Here is a 24,989-nt window from a genome sequence, read left to right on the forward strand (position 1 = left end):
TATACTTTTAAATTTAGGCTTCAAACTTTTCCTTTTTCAAACTTTCAACCTTTCTTTTTAATAAAGCTTATAGTTAGACAACCCTGAAATACTCCTTAGTTACATGTGGGTACGGGTCCCATAAGCACCCTTCCTGTCTTTCACTCGCAGTGAATCTATATAAAATTGCAGTATCCTTCTGCAGGTGCTCTGCATATTTCTAATCTGGAATTACAGCTAGAAGTCTCTCAAACCTTTTCCCTCTCCTCTCTAAATAATGAAGGCAGATGTCCACCCTACCTGAGTCAGATTCTTTATCTTTGGGGGGGTTTCTTCCCTACTGTCACCAAGTGCATCTCAGTGGGGGATTGTTGGGATTATAAATAAATATATATACATATATATATATACATGTGTGTGTGTGTGTGTGTGTGTGTGTGTGTGTGTGTGTGTATATATGTATATATATATATATATATGTATATATATATGTATATATGTATATATATGATTGTGTGTATATATATGTATATATATACACACAAAGGCTTGACCTTACTATATGATCTAGCCTAAGATGAGGATGATATTACTTGGCATTATTAAATAGCAATGCTCTGAGCTGAACTTGAGATCACAGGACATATAAGGACATTCTACATGCTGGTGCTATGAAATAAATAACCTACCGGCTTTAATAATATTCTCCTCTATAGTACATCCCTACATAAAATGAAGAATGGGAGCTGCAAACCTCAACTGCAGAAAATTAAGATTTTGATATCAAAGAAAAACATAAACTGCAGCATGCCATTTACTTTTACTAAAAACTCACACAAAGCAAAGGTAAACAAGATGTAAAGAGTCATTGTTACTGACTTTGACAAGCTGTCCCTTTAATGTCCCTTCACGTAGATGTCACTTACACTTGTTACATATTAGAAAAGTTATAGGGAACTCAACTTATTTCAGTGTCAACATCTTTCAATATCTATATTTCCTTAGTGTCATCTGCTGAGCAGCTCACTAATAGCGAGCGCTTAGCGACTGCTTCTGCACGTGACTTCAGGTGTTTAAGTGTAATAATAGTGGGAACACATTTATATTCATGAATGCAGCTTTGCTGATACAGAGGTCCTCGGGGTGCTCGGCAGAGAAGGCACTCCTTGTGTGATGCACAGCTCCTACACCAGACCAGTAGAGTCTCTCTGAACCTGCCAATGCAATGCTTGTTTGCCCACATGCCATTAACCAGCACACTTCAACCAGCAACAGTGTCTGTCAAGAGCTGCTCTCAATTCCAGAGCAACGCAAATTGTGTCTATTTTAACCTCACCATGCTAGGAGAGAAAAAAGCAGGTGTGGGGACAGTTCAGACATACATCTACATCTTTAGTCTCTTCTCAAGCAGGTCTCATAGAAATGGTTTGTATGTAACAAGCTTGCAACAGCAAAAGAAAAAGAACATTTATTTATTTGTTTAGCACGTTGCAAATGCAGAGAGATTTGTTTTCCAGTAAATGTTTAATGATGATCATTTAATGATAATATTATCATCAAAGATGTAGTGGTTAAATCTATCATCTTTGGTACAGAAAAGTACATTGATACTCTGTATTTGTGGACAAAAATTGAGGTGGCTACTATGACATCACGCACTGGTTTTGGACTCATTTGGAAGCCTAACATCAGATTCTTTTAACCAGGTTTAGTTGAAGTACTAATACATAACTATTATGTTATTATTAAGTCATTAGCTAAGGCTAACAGGCTTAGTAAGAGGGGTGAAATGCAATGACAGAAGCATTACCTGAATTTGTGTTGCAAACTTTACTCACCAAAACTACAGAACAAATTTCTTGGCTGAGCTGTAACACACAACAGGGTTTTTATTATTGATCAGATAATCCCATTAAACTGGTCCAACTGGTCAAAACAACACAAACACAGCAGACCAGTACACTTCAGTGATTGCAGTTAGCACAGCCCTTTGACTGGGACGCCTGTCTGTGAGGACTCAGCCTTTGTACCCGCCTGTAAACATGTTTTTATGCTTTAAAGTCGTACAGCACATTTCAACTCAGGACTCTATTGGAATTGACTCAGTGGCCATTTGAGGAACTGCACAGTTGTTGGCTTCATTTTTCCATCCCAGTGGTTGATTGATTTACATCAAAACAACCATCCATTGCTAAAGGGCAATAACGCTTTTTTAACCGTGAGTCTGATTTTCCAATCTTCAAAATAAAAATAGGTGAACTACTGATCCAGCACTGAGAGAGAACGCAACTCCCCGACCCCCAAAAGACGGTCTTATCTCTCTTTGTTTGTTTAAAATTATTCTATATTTTAACTATTTAATGTTTTTCCACTTTTCCTTGGAGGACTGTGTCTCATATTCATCTTGACAGACTGTATTCCTACAACACCACACCTCTCACCACATCTCAGAGCGACACTTCTCTAGCATGTCACACACTTGTGTGTCTGCAGAGATCCTTTCCATCTTGCTGTCTGCACAAGAACAACAACCTCAGCCTGTCAGACCCAAAAACAAGCATTTTTACTTTGACATGTGAATTTGCCCTGTGGGACTTTAAAGCCATTTTGCAGTTTGCTGGTTACATTCTTACTCAGTACTGGACCAATCACAGCCATTTTAGTCAGTATAAATTATTTAGACCCCAAAAGATGGAAAAAAGAGCCAAGGTTAAAAAAAATGCTTCATTAAAGTGTGTCATTAATTCAGTCAATACAACTGGGACACTGTGCCAGCATTGTACAAATACTTCTAATCATCAGGAGGCAGTTCTGTTGTAACTCACGGTCAATGTTTTCACTAATATGGAAGAAATTAATGGGCTGTACTTCTGCTAACTTAAACCAACCAGAAGAACACCAGTAAGTGATTTGTGTGCTGTAGGGATGTAGTGAGGTCCTCAGGTAGGTTCAGCAGCAAACCCAAAGTCTCGGGGGGGTGTCTCTAAAGTGATGAAATCTCACGAGACTCTGGCCTCTGAGTAATGTACACCTCCATAACAGCGGCAGGTAATTTGCATTTGGAGAGTAGTAAGGCTGAGAGTTAAGGGCACTGCTGCTTTGATTAACAGGGTGCACTGGGAGCTTTAGCTAAATGCTGTGTGCTAGGCCTTGGCTCTGTTAATTAAAGTCAGTGAACTGGTCCTCTCAACTGTATTGTTGCTAATGGTGTCTTTTGGATATGCCAAACACTACGTCTTCCTGTGTGTTGAAGCACATTTGTCTTAATCCAATAGCAGATATATAGCATGTCTTTGCTTTGCATCTGTACAGTTTATTAATGATAGCGTTAGCTGATCACGTCGGACTCAAACAGACCCAAATAGCGACCGCTAAAACGCTGTCGTGATGGGTTCAGAAGTCCGAATGTAGTGGCCGACTTCACAACGCCTATGCCCAGCTCTTTTTTGCAGCACGTGTTGAACTAGGTTGTTGTTCCCAAAAGACAAAACTCATTTACAAGTGTTGAGTTTTAAATTATTCAACAGATTCAGCAGTGATTTACCTGCAGGCTGGCTGGAGGTAAACTCTGCTGTGCTGTCATCTTATCTTCTTATGCCCATGATATTAACAAGCACAGCAGATAATTTCCATATGATTATGTTTTAATAGCAAAACAAAAGTGCGTGTGGTTGAAAAAAGAAAAGTCTAGGGAAACTAATCTGTATTAATGAATATAAAGGACAAACTGAACATATCGATTATTTTGTTTGACTGACTGATTCATTCTTCAATCAGTCAGACGCTGGCAGTAAGGGGACCCATCATATGCAACAAAGCCCGAAGCAAATCCTTCAAATTGCTGACTCCATCTGATCAATATTCAGCACTGGAGGCTTTCTGTTTGAGCACAATCAGTCTTTGTGTTACAGACTAAGAGCTGTTGTTTCCATAATTCAACATTTTCACTAAAGTTATTTTCTCTCCATCAGTAACATCTTGGCTGCAACATACAAGACTGATTCCTGTTGGTGGACGACTGTTTATTACTTACGTTTGTTTGCCTGACATCACTGATACAGCTGATACTGAGACGCCTCGGCCAGCTTTAGTTCTTTGTCCTCGTGCCCTCCTGGAAGGAACAGAACATCGAGTCGATTACTTTTATTTTACCAAAACACCCACAGGAACAGGACAGTCTTTAATGTTAGCATGCTGTGGGGTGAATGGGGCTATCTTATTACAGTGTTAGTATCCAGTGTATGCCTGCAGGCCAGCGAGATGCGACAACTCTAGAGCTGAGAGTCATACGGATGTAGTAAACCAGTAAAAAGAACTGGTTCTGTCTTTATCTGCAGCTGTTTATGTTAAACTCAGCTTTATCAGTGTGCACCGTGTAGTGCAGCTAGATTTGATTGTGTGTCAAACTTCTCTTACAGGTCTGTGAAGATATTTACAGAATTGTGCCTAACCAACTTTTTTTTGCCTTAAATTCACCAGGAAAGCTGACACAGAATCACACGAAGTCCACCGCTGTTCATTTACAAAGTCAACACATTTGTTTGTTTAAGTTAACATGAGCAGCTTTGACCAAAAAGGATTTCTTTTATCCTTCTGTTCCTTAATATGTTACTGGATGTAACATATTAATGTTGCCTGGATTTAACTTTAACAGGAAACAGCTTTATTAACTCTCCTAAATCCAGGCTAGGTTGCCCCTCCTTCTTTTTCCTCCTCACCAAGCACCCTCGTTTGGACACTGACATAAAGTGCAGGAGTAGACGTGCCTAAATTATTTAAACATGTAAAATGTGGATGGGTGGTGGGTAGCTGGCTTCTAATTATTGAGCGATACTGTTACATAATTGCACTAACACACCACACACTTCACATCCTGGGAAAGGCTGTAAGGAAAGCTTAGGTGTGATATTCAATAAATGCAGTAAATTGTGTGATAATTAGCTATTTGACGTTTGCGTAGTCTAAAACTACTGTTGACCTGGTGATTCCATATATAGCAGTAATGTTATGACTTTGACATTTGAATAGCACAATAAGTTCTGATTTGTATTTGGAGATTTGACTGCTGATAGAATCCAAATAATGACAGCGCTCATCGGGTGTAAATGAATACAATAATCAGAAGGCATTAATAAATCCTGATGTGATAACATCTTGATAGCAGCTGCAGACTCCATGCAGGAAGTGACACGTCTAATCTCAGCATCTCCTTTATGTATGAAGTGATGTTTCTTTGAAGTGATTACTTCAAAGTCCTGCTGAAAACACTAGGGATGCACTTCATAGCTTGATGCAAAACCAATAATATCTTTTTCAAAAGCCACAATAGAGTCTCTTGACAAAATTGTCAAACATATGGCCCATGAGCCAGGATGGGCCCACCCAAGGGTCCAATCCAGTCCACTGGATGGCTTTGCTAACTCTGAAAAGCTTTATTTTTGGACTTTTGTTACAAGCGTTTAAGCCATGAAAGAGGATTTCCAGACTATTAATTTTATCTCAGCCAGGGGTCTGAATCATTGTCAGTTTAACAAGTTTTAATGCCTGACGAAAGCTAATCTGAGGAGCTGAGCAGGTGTATTTATTTGATAAATACTCATATTAGGGAGGGGCAAAGGTTCCAACAACGAATCAGTGAAGCTTCATACTGCTAAGTTTCAGACAGTTTGTTTACACTGGTGTCTGTATGATGTCATTAAATATGGCAGCAAGTATATGGTCTTCTCAGCCACGCAGCTCAAAATTATCCAATGAGAAGGAAGCTGGCTTTTCAGTCTATAAAGAGACAGAAGTTAAAATGGCCTGTGGTGAACCTATTATGAGTCATGAAAAGCTACTGTTGAGTCTGACTACAGAGTCCAAGAGTAACAACATTATTTGAAACAAAGGACAGTGAACAAAGGGTGAAAATGTAGATTAAATGTTTGCAGATCTCTGAATGTTTTCAGCCGGTCAAAAATGATGCAAACCGTCAAAGCTTAATTACAACTTTTGCAAAAATTACAAAAGGTGAAATGAACAACGTTCAAGAGCAGACTTTCAACCTTACAAACCATCTTTTTACCAGATTCAAATCATGGCAGAAATATCTTAAACTAACAACACAGGAACTCCAGCAACACTTAAAAGTGAAGAGGAACAATTTTATTAACTGACTAACATGTTTCGGCCTTCATCAGGGTCATAGTAATACATAACACATCTGGGCTTGAATAAAGGACAAGAAACAAAAAAAAGTCAAATTAACCATCACATCTCCATGTTGTTAGCGTCTCATCCTCTCCATGCACCTTGGAGGAAGGCACAGTTGTGCCAGAAATGTTTGCTGAGAGATATTTTTAACTCCTCACCTCCTGAAGCTGTGGAGTTAATATTGGTCCCACTGTTTGAAAGGCATCACTGCATAAAGTATTGAGAATCAACATTTCAGCGCTGTGACAGCTGTTGGCTAATCCTTTATCAGGAACTTCATAGCAAACACAATATTACTGCTTTCTAATATTTTACTTGGACATTAATGCATCCATAGAGGGATTATACGCTGCAGTTCTGCCTGTACAATTTACATTTTGAGATTTGAGCACAATGCTGGTGTATCTCAGCACAAAGAAAAAAGCCAAAGACAGGTGTTTCAGTGGCAACATCCCCGCAGGAAAGACTTTCTAGCTTAAGACCTTCAAATCCAGAGACCAATTCTCCCCCTGCTGAATACATTTAGAGAAGAAACCACAAATCCTGCAAGGATTGAAAGTGCCTCCCCCACACCTGCACACAAACAAAGCAAGCGTGTGTCTCACTGCTCTAATATTGCATTTTAAAAGCATCTCCTTCCCCATCTCATTCAGACTGCTTCACATTCAGCTGATTAAGTCCTCTCAGAGCCAATCAGAAGGCAGCAGCATGTGTGTCTGTTTGTAAATGTATCACTCCAAATTCCCCTCTATTCATTCAGGTTAGTCCAATTTAAATTGCTTTGCAGAAGAATGACAAAAATATGACAGTTTCAATTCACACAATTGAAATAATTTGAGACTAATGAGACAAAGATAGTATAAATTACAAGAGAGAATAGAACACTTTAAACATGAAACAGTGTAAAAGCAATTAGAAGGAGCGCTCACACGCTGGCTCGGTTACTGCTGGAACATTTATTAACATTCATTAAGTTGTAATGTTTTGGTCTGTGTGACATTCATCAGATTTATGAGCAGCAGCATTTTCATATTTATAAATGCATAGGAAGAGTTTAGTTGGACCAATGAAATCCTTGCACATATGTTTGTCTGTACAACAGTATGAGCGAGATCATCAATATCTGAACATGGCAGCAGATTCAAATCCAAAACACAAAGTCTAGAAGTTTAAAGTCAAAACCGTCTACAAAGAGTTCAGAGTCACATTTCTATGCAGATTAATCTCCCTGAAAGTTAACTGACTTGTGTTATACTGTTCACGTCTACACTTCTGACCAGTTTTGTTTTGGATTTTAAATAAGCTAAAATATTAAATTAAGTAAAAGTTATTTATTGCTCGAGTGACAATATCTCTAATATCTAGAAAGCCTTTATTTATCTCAGCTTCCACCCTTGGGTAAGTAAAACTTGTTAAATACTACAACAGTTTCATCAGAGTAGAGGTTTCACAGTGGGCAGCGTCTGCATAATCCCTGTCCTCCCTGTAAATATACAAAATGTGTGTGTCCCTCAGGTCCTCTATTAAAGGTCTGGGGGGGTCTGAGGGTTCTGTCCAGGATCTTAGCTGCTGTCTTCTGGGCAGCAACCTCTGATGTTGGCCTGGAATCTGCTGGAGAAACTCTTCCAGTTTGGGGGTTACAGTGTCTAATGCTCCTATTACCATTAGGACCACTTTGAATTTGACCTTCCACATTTGCTCCAGCTGTTCCTTCAGCACCTGGCACCCCTGGCTCTGTTTGCTGTCGTCTGCTTTCAGGTCCACCAGCCGCTTGACATTGGTGGTATGTGACACCTTTTTCTCCCAGATGTTTTTCCAGTGTTGTTGAGTTTCAGCTCTGAGTGGCTCTGCCCTCGTGCTGTTATTCCCGGTAGATGAGAGAACACCCTGGATGGATCTTCAGAGAACAGGCCCTCTGCTTCTCTGGTTTATCTCTTCAGCCTCGTGGCTTTGTTTGTCTCAGTGTTATGGACATCTGTTTGTCACCCAGGGCCTGTCTCTCATGGAGACCTTGTGCACCTCAGTTAACCAGCTAACATCCTTCCAGGCTTCCTGGATTTTGGCTTCCAGCCTTATTCTCTACGGAGGGCTTCCTCTACCTGCGTCTGTGATCTTATACCAGAGTGCGTCTAGGATTACTTTGACCGGGGCCAAGATGAGCTCACTGCTTTGGGAATCTCCTTAAACCTTTGAGTAAATGTTGCTGTTAATGTTATTACATAAATGCAAGTATGAGAAGTTTAGATGTTCCTCATTTAACATGAGAGGGTCAGATAGAGGGGTTTTGGTTCTTTGTTTTCCTGCCACACATTCAGGTGTGCAGACATTTTGCACAGCAAACATAAATACAAAAAAATAACAATTAATGATGATTCAAATTCTCCATTAGATTTCAGCCAACAGCTCCATCACATGTGCAGCTGGTGGACGCAGCTGTGAAAGCAGGCTGAGAGTCTCATTGGAGTCTCATTAAAACCTACATCAAACCAGCAGGACAGCGAGCCACAGCGAAAAAGGCACACAGGGACTAAAGGTAAGACTCAGAGTATCAAACAGCTAATTAATGGTGCAACAGGACTAAAGGGCACAAAGAGGACAATGACTGGCTCATTATTTACAAGCCTTTATCAGCTTTTTAATGGGGAAACCAGACCCAAATTGCAACAAATTAGTCTTGCCAGAGGTTCACAGGAACATTAAATCATTAGCAGGTCTGACCTTGTCTGTGTTGCTGCGTTTTATAAACTGCAGGTCTCATTAGACCTCGGCCACAAACCTGTGACGCTGGACTTACATTTTTATAAAGATGCACAAGTATGGAACATAATTGATGGAAGGTAACTGAGTCCATCATGTTTCTCACTTTATCAATATACTCGCAGATTCCTTCAGTAAGATTATTTGAATAAAGACACTTTGAACCAACGTCTCCAACACAGCGTCTTAAATTACTTTTCTGGAAAAAAATATCCACAGTTTTTTTATATGTATCAGACTGATTTTTCCATTGATTGTCAAGACTTAGGAAATGAAAAATCAGATATTCTAATAACACGGGAAAAGTAGAAGTTAAAGTAGTAGCTTTATTTTATTTTTTGCATACTGGTCAGATTCCTGTTGTAGATAAGGAATTAAATATTTTGCCAAATTTCTAAAAATAAAAACAACTAAAACAGCTATTATGAACTATTTGTTACAAAAACTGAGAAGAAACTCAGAATTAAACTTCGATTGAGTTCAGAGAGTAAAAAAAACTCTGCTAATAGTACTCACAAATTTAAAAACATAAATTTTCAGAGATTCAGCTGGAGAGAAAACCTTCTCACCCCACATAGACCGAGTCAGATTAGAGCCCCTTGCTACTGAATATATCCGAATCATCAATGGAAGCATCCAGAAGAGACGCTGCTGCTGAATCGATCTGTTTGGGAGAATAAAAATGATGTAAGGATGTCTTCCATCGTGTTGTTGCACCTCAACCACAGCTCTTTAAAGAACGGCACTTGTGCCGGACAAACGAGAAAAAAAACAGCACTCGCTCGTTTTTCTCTTCTTCCTCAGAATTTACTTTACTTTTAAAAATAATACTAGACACCATTTACCCGTGTCTGATGACACAGCATTTTATTTCATTAGACAAAAAGGAAACAAGGTGGCAAACAACACCCGAGAGCCGAGCCTGGGGGTCGGATAAACTCCTGGCCACATTTGTAGCTCAGTCTAAACCTTAAATGTTCCACGTGGCTGTTCAACTAATGAAGAAATGGAGTTCTTTGACAACAAAACAGTTTCATTGAAGTTCATTTCTCATGAATTTACAGTTTTAATCCAAGAGAATATTCAAAAGGATCTTGTTCATAATGAACTCATTTTTTTCTCAGAATATTAGCTTAAGCCCCCTCCCTCCCCCATAACATAAAATGATCATAAGACTTTCATAAAAATGAATTCATGTATCAACTTTTTTCATTTTCACTTCCATTAATTTTCTAGCAGCCTCTTAGATTACCGCAGTAAATCTATTAAAGCACCTGATTCTCCGATTGAGCAGCTACTACAGTGAACCACTCTTTATGAATTTATGCCTCCTTATCAATAAGTTAAAAACATCAAAACAAATAATAATGGATTGGATTTATATAGCGCTTTTCAAGGCACCCAAAGCGCTTTACAATACCACTATTCATTCACTCTCACATTCATACACTGGTGGAGGCAGCTACAGTTGTAGCCACAGCTGCCCTGGGGCAGACTGACAGAAGCGAGGCTGCCATATCGCGCCATCGGCCCCTCTGGCCAACACCAGTAGGTAAGTAGGGTAAAGTGTCTTGTCCAAGGACACAACGACCAGGACAGAGAGCCCGGGGATCGAACCAGCGACCTTCCGGTTACAGATACGCTTCCCAACCCCCTGAGCCACGGTTGCCCAATACAGTAATTTCCACAGTGAATGGCTGTTTTTACTATGATGAGCACACAGGTAATGATAGTTTTGCTTTAAGAAACAGAGGATTAGCAAACCGTTGTCCTGAATACTTCTTCCATAATGAAATACATTCTAGGACCAATCATTAAGTTTACAGCTTCACCACCTGTTTCTCTAAATGTGGAGCTGAGCTGAATTTGCTGAATCTGTGAACTGTAAGTTTTAGTTGGTGAAAACCATTTCATCCAGTAGGAGACCGAGAGGTGACTGTTTAAAATGAGACACACACGTCGTAATTCTCTGCTAAATATTTCTCTTTAAAGTATGTTTCAAAGGTATTTAAAAATGATGATTTTCAAGGGAAACCTCTCACAGATTCATTAGTTTTGTAGGGTTCATGAACCAAACACTCACATCTGTATATCAACACCCGTCCAAAACATTTGATACCAGCAGCAATTTTTAGACAGATCATAATGACTCGCACTGTAAATGCAGCCTTTGATGTGCAGCCAAGCCTGGCTGAACTTAATAATAATTTGTTCCCACACAAACGAGGATCAGGCTGCCCTTGAAAAATTATCTCACTGAGGTCAGAGTCAGTTCAACATCATGTGCTTTTCATGTTGTGGAACGAGCAACCTACCAAATTAGATCAAGTTTTCTTCGCTGCGATTGTTCGCTGTTTTGAGGGGGAAGAAGTTCAAACGGCTGATTTTGTTGACTGAAACTTGAGAAGAGACGGGCAGCTGAAAACACCCGAGCTGGAGAGTCACCGAGCAAGCTTCCAGTCAAAGGCTGGTGGCTGCAGTCATTACACTGCTGCAGCCCAGCCTCAGCTAATACACACTGGGAATGCGTGTGTGTGTTTGTGCATATATGAGAAAATGAGAAAAAGACAGTGTACCGTAAGTTTACTGGAGGCAGTACTAGTGCATACAACATCTAAATGTGTCTTCTGAGTGTGGGTGTATTTTTACTGTATCTTTAAATATTGCTGTTCAAGGAACTAAATTTAAGAAATCGCTGAAGCTTCTAAAACTTGCATCTAAAATTTCACACTAGAACTTCTCTTTGTTCTGCTGCCAGCACAAAGACATGCTTACAGTGCTTCAAAGCTGGATTTCATGAGTCTTGGTGGAGAGCTGATGCACGAACAGAAGAGGAACTCATCAAATTTAGATCCAAATCACTTTACCTAAAATATAAAGTAAGGGCATTAACCTCAGTGGAGGATGTGTTCTTCAACCGCCCTCCTACGGTTTGTAGTGCTATTTAACTGTCAGCAGGATTATGCAAAACCAACTGGGTTTCATGTAACTCAGTGGGAGGGAGGCCCCGCACAGTAGAACAAAACATTAATCTTTGGTGTGGCTCTAGATCGCTTTCTTTAAAACAGGACATTAGCTTTGGTGCTTTAGCAAGGCCCCAGTCACACAGTCCTAGAGATAAGACTGCTCGCAACCACAGGTCACTTAGGAAAAGTTTAGTGCCCATCCAGTTGGCAGGCGGCTGTTGCTAGAATCACTGTGGAATCAGCTGCTAAACTCCCAGTCATGCAGATACAGATACCAGTTTGCGTTCCCCTGACAACCACGTCCTTATGGAAAATGTATATTCCCTTACTGGTTGGCGAGTGGTTGTTGGAGGTTGCTAACAGTCTTACATAAAATTGGTCCCAAAGAGATGTATAATGCTACACTAAAAACTCCTTTCAATTGCTTTGGTTGCAAGTAAGTTGCAACAGTTGTCCACAGTTTGCATGGCAGACGCAAACATTCCCCAACTACTTGTGGAGCAGCAGTGAAACTGGGAAACGTGGGACACAAACCATATGTGGAAGTAAAACGTGCAACTTTGTTTTTGAACTGTGGGAGAGGTGTGGCCCCTGACTCAGCTGTAGGGGAGGGTGGTGCAGTGAGCTGAAGGCGGTGCCAGGCAGGTGAGTGGACAGGTGATGGTGATGGCACTGATGAGCAACGTCGGGGAAGAGCAGCGTGTGTGAGCACGCCCAGTAATAAAGTAACCAGAAATAAAGAGACACTCTGTGAACACTGAGCGTGGGCTCCGGTCTTTCTGCAAGAACGATTTCTACTTTTTCAGGTTTCACTGTTGCTCAGTAACTAGTTAGTAAGTGTCGCAGAGAAGTTGGAGTCTCATGCAAAACACAGGACACTGCAGCAATCTGCTAGCAGCCCTACCAGAGGTGTTGCCAACTAGTCTCTAGCCCTCTTTTAACTCTTTTACACATTTCCAGCTGCTCTCGTGTCCTCCAGCTTAGACTGTTCCAGCACCTGAGGCCATAAAAGTCTGTCTGAAGCTTAATGTCCTTCATTTTGAAATGAGAAAGCTCATGATGGAGCTGAGAGTCCGTACTGGTTCATGCACTGTAACCATGTGAGATGGAGCAGGACAATAATGTGTTTCACCACATATTTAATCTCAGCTCAGCTCAGGTTCACCTTAAGTCCCTGTAGTACCATAAGATTATTTTTTTCATCTTCTGCACACTATGTTACTTCTGGGAACAATTTAATTATCTTGTGCATACAAGATAATTAAATTGTAGGAACAGTTAATTATCTTGAGCACATGGATATTCAAATGCTTCTCTAATAACGTTAAGATGCAGAGATCCACTTTAAACTAGTGCTCACCCAATGATGTTTCATTATGCCACAACACAATTGGTAGAACTTCAGAAGCACACGGCCAAAACGTTTTGGAGAGAATCTGAGCTGTAGTTTGCTTTCCATACAGTCCTCCATACAGTCCTCCATACAGTCCTCCATGCAGTCCTTCATCCAGTCCTCCATCCAGTCCTCCATACAGTCCTTCATCCAGTCCTCCATCCAGTCCTCCATCCAGTCCTCCATACAGTCCTCCATACAGTCCTCCATACAGTCCTTCATCCAGTCCTCCATACAGTCCTCCATACAGTCCTCCATGCAGTCCTTCATCCAGTCCTCCATACAGTCCTCCATACAGTCCTCCATACAGTCCTTCATCCAGTCCTCCATCCAGTCCTCCATACAGTCCTCCATACAGTCCTCCATACAGTCCTTCATCCAGTCCTCCATCCAGTCCTCCATCCAGTCCTCCATACAGTCCTCCATACAGTCCTCCATACAGTCCTTCATCCAGTCCTCCATACAGTCCTCCATACAGTCCTCCATGCAGTCCTTCATCCAGTCCTCCATACAGTCCTCCATACAGTCCTCCATACAGTCCTCCATGCAGTCCTTCATCCAGTCCTCCATACAGTCCTCCATGCAGTCCTTCATCCAGTCCTCCATCCAGTCCTCCATACAGTCCTTCATCCAGTCCTCCATCCAGTCCTCCATCCAGTCCTCCATACAGTCCTCCATACAGTCCTCCATGCAGTCCTTCATCCAGTCCTCCATCCAGTCCTCCATACAGTCCTTCATCCAGTCCTCCATGCAGTCCTCCATACAGTCCTCCATACAGTCCTCCATACAGTCCTTCATCCAGTCCTCCATACAGTCCTCCATACAGTCCTCCATACAGTCCTCCATACAGTCCTCCATACAGTCCTCCATACAGTCCTCCATGCAGTCCTTCATCCAGTCCTCCATACAGTCCTCCATACAGTCCTCCATACAGTCCTTCATCCAGTCCTCCATCCAGTCCTCCATACAGTCCTCCATACAGTCCTCCATACAGTCCTTCATCCAGTCCTCCATACAGTCCTTCATCCAGTCCTCCATCCAGTCCTCCATACAGTCCTCCATACAGTCCTCCATACAGTCCTTCATCCAGTCCTCCATACAGTCCTCCATACAGTCCTCCATACAGTCCTCCATGCAGTCCTTCATCCAGTCCTCCATACAGTCCTCCATACAGTCCTTCATCCAGTCCTCCATACAGTCCTCCATACAGTCCTTCATCCAGTCCTCCATACAGTCCTCCATACAGTCCTTCATCCAGTCCTCCATACAGTCCTTCATCCAGTCCTCCATACAGTCCTTCAAACAGTCCTTTAGGCTGAAGCAAAGTGTAAGAGACTGAATCTCACGACACTGACGTGAAACAAAGTGTCAATCTATTAAGATGGAAAAGAAAAAACAAATAAATGCTAAAATACTCAATATTTCTAAAGTGATAATCAAACCCGGCCCACAGAGCAGGACGATGTTCCTCTTACCTTTCTGGCTCTGAGCCTGTCTCCTCATCAGATACTCCCGCATCTTCTTCCCCTCCTTAAATTACTTCTTCTTCACCATCTCCTCCAATCCCAGGCTAATACTCATTCCCATCCTTTTCCTCATCTAACAGCTCCAGATCAGATTCTCCCTCTACTACTCAGAATAAATTCCTCTTTGCTTCACTTTTTTCTCCACCAATGTTGAGTCGTTAAATCTATAAAAATTGTCCACTGAGGTGACATTCATAAAAGGAGTGCTTCAAAATAGAAATAATTTAATTGTTTTCAGATGTAAAATAGTTTTATTGACATGTTAATAAACAATATAATTATCATGGTAAAAACGGCAATAGAGAAATAATATTTCGCTTGCTTCTCCCCTTTGCATAAAATGTGGCTGTTTGTATGCTGGCCTAACTGAAAAGATGCACATCACTGCAAAGCCCCGAATGTTTTCTGAAGAGGACTGTAGGACTTGATCGGGTGACTCAAACACAGCTGAATAAAATGTCCACTGTAGGACACAAATAGGTCAAGTCTCAGGAGGCTACGCTCATCTGAAGGTGTGAGGAACACAGATGATTTTATCAAGATTATTATTTGTTCCTGTAAGATCATGTTTTTGTTTGTGTGTGATCTTTGACCTGCAACTTACATGTGATTCAGCTGCCTTTGCTCCCGTCATACCAATGTGCACAAAACATATTGTGGCTCAAACAGGACTGGAGCTTGGACTTTTGTATTTCACTGCTGATTGCCAGATAGCATAGTGTATCTACTCTGAGCTATTTAGCCCCCGTACTCTCAGATTTCACATCACAAATGTGGAATGACACTATGTAAAAGGCCTGAGTGAAAAGCACATCAAACAGTTTGAGTTGTTGTGTTTGATCCGTTCTTTGAGATATTCTGCGCTATAAAATGAGATAATTAATCAGTTGAAGTCAGAGAAACGTGTCTAACTGGGTCTAACAGAACCAAAAGTGGATACCAGTGATCAAACTTGCAATGTTTCCATTAATAATATATCAAATATCTGTGTCATAGCTGCAGGTTTCAGCACTCCTTCCTCCATATTTGACTTCATTTGTGTTTGCAGGCTCTCGCCCGGCCCTGTACCTGCACTTCACCCTTTGCCATTTGGACCGGTGACATTAATTGCCACTGTTGTTTAAAATGAATGCTAGCTTGTGTTATTTTATCCAAAATTATATTCTAAGTAATTATAAATATGGCTGGATTTGTTTGTTTCTACTTGATTAGGGTTATAATACATTAGCTCCGCTGTGTTTTTGTCAGTTGGAGATACTTGTTACCTTCTGGACGCTGCACTGGGAGTGGTACTAACTTGATCTCAGTTCAAATATGACCTATAGTGTAATCCATTTTCACAGTAGAAAGTGTTTCTTTTACTGACAAATAAACACAACAGTTCAAGACTATCGAGCCTTTTGGCCTCTTTAAGCTCGTTTATTGGTTGTGATGCTTTTTTTATGTTAAATGAACAGAGGGTTTGGCGTGGAGAGAAAAAACGCCTTTTTACCCACTTAGAGTCACTTTGACATTAATGAACTTCTTTGTTTTTTGTTTTTTTTGGCATCATTATTTCCCTGATGCTGTTACAACATGCAGGGTGTTGCTCCACCCACCCCAACCCTGCCCACCAGTGTCCAGGGAAGCAGCAGATTGTTGGGGCCGTGGACTCTGCCAGGCTCTGTGGGTCACATCCCCTCAGAGCCTTGGCCAGGCTGCCGTCAAGCCAGAAGCCAAACCTCCTGCCATCGGGGACGTCACGCTCCCAGAAAAACAGCGCCAGCACCCTGCTAGGCCTCCCCTTATTCAGCTCACAGCTGACTATACAAGCACATCATGTACTGGACATATGGTCATGATTCATATCCGCCAGAGGAATTGCTCTTGTGATAATATAAGCTGTAAAAACTCAATATGAACCAGGGAGGGGAAAGAGAATGGTGGCCGATAAGAAGGAGCTCTGCAAAGTACAATGTGGGGAAGCCATTAGTTACAATGTGGGAGGTCACAGCAGGACAGCAGCTGCAGTCGAAGGCATGAATATATAATCGTGGTTATGCACAAAAAGCTATTTATTTGTTGTTATATGTTTTCGTTGTTTTGATTTAAGACACTTTCATATATCTCAAAGACAGAGACTTATATCCTGCAGCTGTAAAAGACAAAATTCCCAGCAGACTAACCCACCGGCATCAACAACCATGATGTGCAAAGGAAGAACTATTTAAGCTACTGCTGAGAAATAAACCAATAATAATGTGAAGAAAGCAGGAGTAAAGTAAGGCTGCTATCTACTGAAGAAAGAAAGAACCAAATGCAAAAAGTCTCAATTAGAAAAAGCAAACGTTTTATTCGGTTGGTAGGAAGAGTCCAGACGAGTCTAACATACAGGAGTCCACATCATAACAAGGATCATGAAACGTTGAGGACTTAAGAGGGAACACTAACCTAATATAAATATTAATCCTGAAACACAGTGCATAATTGTACTTGATGACTATGAAATTATCACAGAGCTCCGTTTGAATGTTCTGCTTTTGTATTTGATCTTCACTTGCTCTCAGGTCTTTAAACCCCACTAACAACTAAAAACCATCTTTTACTTAATTGAAATGCTTGATTATAATTCATTACATTCACTTTTGCCCTATTGACAGAGTTTTGATACTGATGCTCTTTTCTTGGCCTCAGACAGCGACTTTAGTTCTTTGTGATTTTTGTATTTTGTACTTGTGGGATTTATTCTGTGGTTCCTAGTTTTGATCCCTCGCCCCTCATGTTTCTCTGTGTGCCCTCTGTTCTGTGTCCCGTCCGTGTTTCTTGGTCTGTGTCGTCACATGTTTTGAGTTTCTTGTGTTTTCTGTCCCTCTGCATTGTGAATTATGTTCTCATGGTTGGTCTTTTGTTTCTCCCTCGAGTCTAGTTTCTTGTGTTCCATGCTGAGTGTTTCCCTCTGTGTCTCTCGGTTCAGAATCAGAATCAGAATCAGAATACTTTATTGATCCCTAGGGGAAATTATTTTTTGTTACAGTGCTCCATTTTAAACCAACATTAAGACAAGACAGACAATACGCTAACTAAGAATAGTACAATATATACATATATATACATACATACATACATAAGTCACTTATAAATAAATATTTGGAAAAGAAACATGTGTAGTTGTAGCAGCAAACAGTGTGTTAAGTGGATGCGTTGTACAGGGAGCCACAGGCAGGAATGATTTCCTGTGTCGTTCAGTGGTGCTTTTCGGTAATCTCAGTCTCTCACTGAACGAGCTCCTGTGACTGACCAGCATGTCATGGAGTGGGTGGGAGGTGTTATCCAACATTGTCTTTATCTTGGACAGCATCCGCCTCTCCGACACCACCTTGAGGGAGTCCAGCTCCATCCCCACAACATTGCTGGCCTTACGGATCAGTTTATTAAGTCTGTTGGCATCTGCGACCCTCTTCTTAGAGTCCTCTGCCTTATGGTTTATGTCTCTGTGTTTCTTAGTTGCTGTCTCCACCGTGTCAAGTTTGCGTCTCTGTGTGATACTTCCTGTTTTACTTTGAAGGTCCGTGTCTTATGTGAATGCGTCCTGCTTTGCTTCCTTGTCTCGTCAGTTCTGATTTCTCCCAGCTGTGCCCTCCTCCTGTGTCTCATTCCCCTCGTTACTTCCCAGTGTATTTAAACCCTGTGTTTCTCTGAGTCAGTGTTGTGTCGTCCCTCTTGCTGTGTGCGTCTCCCTGTGTCTCCCTGCGAGTTTTAGTTTGTGATTTTTCCAGTTTAGTTTAGTTTAGTTTAGTTTGTATGCTTTTTCCCTGCCAGCCAATAAAGCTGAGATTTTGAGTTCATCCCTTGAGTCTGAGCGTCTGCATGTTGGGTCCTACTCCTGCCTGCCACACAGCGCTTCCTGACAATATTTTATTAATACAGCAGATCTTATCCAGTCTCATTGGGCAATGTGCTTAAACCCTTTTCACACATTGCTTATAATGCTAAACTACTGAGCAGTGCTTTTCCTCCTGTCCGCTTATACATGGTTGTGATTGGTTAGATGCTGCATGAGAATAACATTACACAAGAATCCCAACATCAACAATAACCGATCCCAGGACTTATTTGGATTAGAAGATAGAAGTCGAACTTATTAGCTAATGCTAGCTAGCTTTGTATGCAAGTATACATGAGCTGTACAGGCGCAACACACAAACACATACATGTCGTATATCTGTTAATTAGTAACAAACTACTGAAATACTAAACTTTCACTCAGTGAAACTGAAGCAGAAACGTCTCTGTCTGTCTTGATCACACATCGAGACGTATCATCAGTCACATCCATTAAAATGCTTCACAGTAACCACACCTGAAGAACAGTGGTGAGATGCAGAGATGAGGCCAACAGACAGACTGGCTGCAGATTTGCAGCCAATGAGGTAGAAATAACCAGAATTTCAAATAGATGTCAACAGATAGAAACCTCGCCATCTTCTGTTATTGCTGTGGACGTATGAACGAGTCTCTGAGCTATTTAGGATTCTAAGAGCTAATGTTGCTGAAAACCCTCACTTATTCATGCAATGTCAGTGAGAATATGCTTTTAAGGCCTGCTCTCAGACTCACATTGAAATCAAATGTATACCAATAGCTTGGGTGCAGTATGCCTAAACCTGGCTGTAATGGATTAATTAAACTGGATGGGCTGCTGGCAGTAATCACAGCTGATCTCCGGTGACTCACTTTCATGGTCAGACACAGATGTGAGGTACAGGGCAAAATCCAGGGTTGTGAAGTCAACAGTGAACCCAGTTTGGAACAAAAGGGTCAAAGAAGGTTAAAACCGTGAGCCAAGAAAGGAGCATCCAAACTGACGTGTCACTAATTGAAGGAAAAGAGAATTGAGGATGGACTTATGTGCTTGAAGGGGTTTACTGAATGTGGTCTTTGGTTTGGGGCAGCCAACAGATGATAAAGGAAAAAGATAAAAAGAAAGCAAGTTAGAAAAGTTGATGTTATTAGTTAGTGAGGTCATGAGAGAGTTTTACCCTCTGTACTTGCCAGTAAAGACATTCTTAGCATTATAATTATTATTACATTGGTCACAGTCACGTTGTCTTCTTGTATTAACTCTCCTGTAATTTCAGTTCCTGTCTGGTAATGCCACCTGTGTTCCCACAGTTCCTCATCACCTGAAACCACATTTTCAATTCACTATCAGTGCAGTGGCATGTGAATAGGCCCACTCACTCCCCACCAGAGTTCATGCTCTGCCTCAGTGGACCAGCTGTTTTGTCTGCAAGCGTCTACAAATACTGGAAGTGCAGATTTCCAAACTCTTATGACTGAGGCTAACTACTGTAAAATGACTAATTATTGATATCATATACAATAAAGGTTTAGCTAAATGACTTCAGTTCCAATTAAAACCAGCAAGTTAAACTCAGTTGCATTATTGCAAAATCAATTTTCCTCATTTTATTTGTATTGATTGTCAACGAGTTTTCCAGCAAACAAAACAATACTCGGCCCCCCAACAACTGTTTTCATTCCCTGCATCCCACACAGAGGCACTGAGCTGTATTATGACACAGCGGCAGTGCACCCAAAACTGTGGCTGTCAGGCAGATGCATGTACCACTGAATTTTCCAAAGAAAGCTAGAGAAGTCGGTTCTCCTGTTCTCCCCTCATAAGACAAATTGTGGCTGTGCTTATGACTGCAGCCTTGGATGGCACAGCTGCATCTGTGGCATGGTTGTACATGGTACAACTGTGCAGCTGTACCTGAGCAGATGCTCTTTCACTGTCTTATGTTGATGATGCCAGAATGCTGACCAGTTGAAAACCTGAACAGAAAAGGAAGTGACAGTGGTCGTTCACCGTGAAGAGGAAGCAAAAGAAAAGCTTGAAAGAAAGCAGGAGATTACAACTACTACACCTCCACACAGAAAAGAGCCACTTAGAAGACATCCTGGAGAATATCTTGGCAACATCTCGACCCAACATGAAAAATATGTCCAAGTATTCTTATATGAAAAAATGTGAAAGAAGAGTAACACTTTGAAAATAGACGAGATGAAGCCAAAGCTTTTTGAGCATAGAAAAACTAAAAGATTGATATTGCACTAAGAAGCTCGACCCAATACAAATCTCTAGCAGATCAAGTATATGTGGCCAAAATACAGCTTGACCAGTGGTTTTGAAAGGTTACCACAGATAGACGGGAGTTATGTATATGCAGATAGAAGACTTCATTTTTTAACTCTACAACTGCATGTGGAAGAAGGAGCTTGATAGTTTGATCTTTTGATCTTATATACATACACACTTAATCTCGTTCGATGTCTTTGCATAGGGTAATGTTGCAGCTGTGCATCTTTTAAAAGCAAATGATCTTCCATTGTTGAAATCTTTTGATGACCTTTTCTTATTTTTCTGACTCTAAAGTTCAGTCACTGCTACCTGCTGGCTCGCTGGCCCGTTGCTATGGAGGCCGTCCTTAAAATCTGAAAATATTTGCTTTTCCAGAGGGATTGTCAGCCAGCATTCAGATGCACTTCAACTTTTGTCTGATTTTTATTATTGGTATTTATTCATTGATCTGCTTCAGTGCTAGATGTAGGCCCTAATTCCACCTGGTTCCACATGTGATCTGGATATGAAATGTGCAAAATCCATGGTCAATAAGGTGTGTCTTATTCTTCACATACTAATATGCTGTGCGTGGGCACATCTGGAGAGAAACATGAAACCTGTTGACAGCTTTGTTTAGGCCTGTGAGGCAGCATCAGTTACCGGCAGGCAGTGTGGTGAGGGGAGATAGGCCTCCACACTTTGGAGGGCCTGGGAGTTCCCAGAGAGGTGGAGTCTAAGACCCGACCTGACATATAGACACAGACACAAAGATGCATTCCCACCCTCATGCACACATATACAAAAACTGAGCACTCACCCAACGTAAGGACTCCCCCTTAGTGAATATTGTACTGGAACTCAGTGGATAGTCTAGTGTCTGCTACTGCCCACTCGGCCTCTGGATGCTTTTTGCAAGACAAAACAAAATCCTGATCCATGTGACACCTATATTTTTGAAGAATAATTAAAAATATTTTCCCACTTTTTCTTCTTCCACATAAGTCAGAAAAGTAACTGAGAGGAAGGCAGCATGTGACTATATCATCACTTAAAAGGTGCCCAATTCAGCCTGGCATTGGCAGGCCCATAATGACTGCTTTAGCTCTGTGCATCAGTGTGTCAAGCCTAGGGATGGGTACCGGTATCCGGTGCCACGATGGCACCGGTTCTGACATAAACGGTAGTAACCAGACCGAAAAGCAGCGCACATTTCGGTGCTTTATTTCGGTGCTTTTTTTTCCTGAGCTGTGATACACTTTGGATTCCAATCATTTTACGTTTCCGAGGATAGTAGGCGGGGCCAGGTACGTAGGTTCTTTTAGAGCAGAGCTACAGATTAAAAATGTCCAAGGCGAAAGTCTGGCTGTACTTCACAGCAAAAGATGCAAACTCAGCAGCAACAAGTGCTTTAAGCTGATACTGTGATACTGTCAAAGGAGGTAACACCAAGAATCTGATGAAACACCTGGCGACGCATAGCGTTTTTTTTTAAAAGCCGAGAAATGCGCCGTATTTGATAGCTTGCTGCGAGACCTCACACCGAGCACATCTACTGCGGGTGTGGTGCCTGTTATCGGACCCGGAGTTAGCAACATCCCCCAAAAACCCGAAGAATAGAGTCCTGGCCCCGCCCTGCCAGTGTAGCAGGAATGATGAGGATGATGATGCAGCAGCAGCCGTTCTTCTCTGCGTGAGTAGCTTAATGTTGTTCGTGTGTAATTTACGTTGAGTAGGCTAACCACGTTATTACATTAATGCATGTAAGGTGAACTAGCAAACACCATCATAGCTACATGCTGCTGTCTTCTTGTTTGATGGCAGATACTCCCTTCACCCTGGACAAAAAGGCTAAAATGACCAAAGAAAAAGTGGAAAACAGCTAAACATGAGAGGTTTTTGGACAAAGTTTGTGTTTTTTCCATTGATTAAGCACTGCTTCCAGCCAAGAGTGATACCATATATGCCCCATAGCTGCAGAAAAGGCTAACATTGTTATCTTTTTACAAAAAAACAGCTGAATATGAGAGGTTTTTGGACCAATTTTGTGTTCTCCATTCTTTAAGCACCGGTTTGAGCACCGTTTAAGCACCGGCACCGTTTCAAAAGTACCGGTTTGGCACCGGTATCGGATAAAACCTAAACGATACCCATCCCTAGTCAAGCCACACCCTCACAAAGCCTCTGGTGCTTATAGTAATCTTACATGAGCTAACCAATTAGCCCAAAAACAACAAGTTACGAATGGTAAAATGGGGTTTCCTGCGTGCAAAATATCTTTAAAAACAAAATCAGTATTGATAGGTTGGGTATTTGTTATTCTGACAATCAGCTGTATTAACCCTCTGGAAAATTGTGATGCTGTGATGTACAAGAGGAAACAGTGACAAACAGGCCGTGGCTCATCCTAAACCCTTGACATGTGGCAGAGATGCCGCAGGCACAGCGTTGCAGTTTAATTGGACTTGGAGACAAATCAGCATCAGTGTCTCCTCAGGGATCCTTTAATATGCAGAGGGATGTCAGAGCCTGACTGTCATGTCAAACGCAACATTTAATATGAGGTGGTGGACGATCAGTGCTATTAACCAAGCTTCCTTACATCACACAGGAGATCCTTCTGTAAACACAACAATGGTACAGTGGCTGTAGAGACAAGGCAGAAATAAATGCTCTTTAGAATCTAAAATGACCTGTTAGTCAGGCTCAAACCCACAGCAAAGTGCTGTTTGCCTGCTCGTCTCCTTCATTTGAATGCTGATGAAATGTGTTAGCACACAGTTTAAAGGAAAACACACGGTACTGTGTGAACTTTATTCCAGCAGAGAGAAAATAATCTACAGAGAGTTATTAGTGAGCCTCTTATTCATGGCAGCTGAGTTAAACATTAATTAACAAATCTGGACGGAAAGCAACAGAGAATCATCAGTATTCAACGACGCAGCCGCTCACACTTCCATGTGCTGCAGTGCTCAAAGATAGATCCACCGAGCAGCTTTTCACAGCCGCCTGCTGCTGCTGCTGCTGCTGCTGCTGGAAAAAGCTCTGAAACATCAGCATATGAAAAGCTGCAGGTTGTGATAGATGTGGAAATACAATTAATTGTATCAAAGATCTTTGTTTGGTGCTGATGGTTAAGGGGAACTGAGGTGCTGTGTGCGCCAGAAATGTCATCACTGTGAATGTGACAGCGACGCCGTCTCTCCCGTCTTTGTTTCCCATCCTTCATTATCTCTCTGATATTCCTTTCATGTGTTATCTGACAGGGCTACTACAAACACAAATATATAAGGAAATACAGTCTTTCTTTATGTCCTCTTGTCTCATTTTTAAATATTTTTCTCATTAACAATAGATGAAGGAGTCTGGCATTAAAGGTGCTGCTCGCCGTGACTATGGAACGCCAGGACTGCCATAATGAATTAATTAAATACACCATTAAATAATTAATTAAATGTGGCAATAATTAATTAAAATTGGAATTAATTAATTAAATAAATAGTTATGATATATGTAATTAATTAATTATTGACACATTTAATTAATTATTTATGTATTTCACGTTTTAATTAATTATTGACATATTTAATTAATTAATTATTGACATATTTAATTAATTATTTAATGGTGTATTTAATTAATTCATTATGGCAGTCCTGGCGTTCCATACGTGACATCCCAACAGAGAATTATCTGATATTCTTCCCTCAGTTCAGCATCTTTCATGTCTCCACTGTGTTTATGGCTTTCAGTTTCTCAACCTAATTTCCAGCACGCAGCTGTTTTGAGCAAGAACAAAAAACTCCACTGCAGACACCAGGTACACTAGGTATTCAATATATTAATCGTATTACATGGAAATCTGTCCATGTCCATAGCTTAATGAGAGCAGTACATTCTTATTCAATACCCAAGTGTGACTGTGTGACTGTTGCAATTCCTTTTTGTCATATTTTAACACCCATTTTATGTATTTGTTTGCAACATAAACCCTTTAGCATCAATTTCAAACATGATGAACGACAAAAAGACTGGAGGAAAATCGATAACACAATCACGTGAACGCTAACAGA

General features: G+C 41.1%; 1 protein-coding gene across 26 annotated transcripts in view; it reads right to left on the minus strand.

Moving 5' to 3' along the window:
* The window catches only part of ptprfa (protein tyrosine phosphatase receptor type Fa), a 361,887-nt gene that overhangs the window by 313,554 nt on the left and 23,344 nt on the right, over positions 1–24,989 (minus strand). For 25 of the 26 annotated variants that reach the window (XM_026143474.1, XM_026143473.1, XM_026143466.1 and 22 more), the window contains one exon: positions 4,013–4,090. The exons of the other annotated variant lie outside the window; for it this stretch is intronic. The gene's annotated coding sequence lies outside the window, so the exon portion shown is untranslated. The remainder of the gene's footprint in view (positions 1–4,012; positions 4,091–24,989) is intronic. 26 annotated transcript variants of the gene reach the window in all.

Source organism: Astatotilapia calliptera, chromosome 15 (genome assembly GCF_900246225.1).
Source record: "Astatotilapia calliptera chromosome 15, fAstCal1.2, whole genome shotgun sequence".
In the NCBI taxonomy this organism is placed as follows: domain Eukaryota; kingdom Metazoa; phylum Chordata; class Actinopteri; order Cichliformes; family Cichlidae; genus Astatotilapia; species Astatotilapia calliptera.